Below are 237 nucleotides of genomic sequence, written 5' to 3'. Positions count from 1 at the left end.
GGTTATGCCAGGGCTGGAAGCACCAAAGATGCAGGCTTGATCCCAAGAGGAACCATGCAGAGCTCTGAGCTGTCCCACGGCACCTTCGAAGGGTGGTTTGGAGCTCGGTGCTGTCCCAGTTGTGGGGTGACTCAGCCCGGTTCAGCTCCCAGAGCATCCGGCGGGAGATGCCTGGGATTCCGGGACAAGGGTGAGGGGTGGCTGGGGGGATCCCAGGATGCCAGGCTGACCCATGGT

Source organism: Buceros rhinoceros, unplaced genomic scaffold, assembly GCF_000710305.1.
Source record: "Buceros rhinoceros silvestris isolate BGI_N320 unplaced genomic scaffold, ASM71030v1 scaffold33338, whole genome shotgun sequence".
Classification (NCBI taxonomy): domain Eukaryota; kingdom Metazoa; phylum Chordata; class Aves; order Bucerotiformes; family Bucerotidae; genus Buceros; species Buceros rhinoceros.
Note: the sequence above shows the minus strand (reverse complement) of the source record.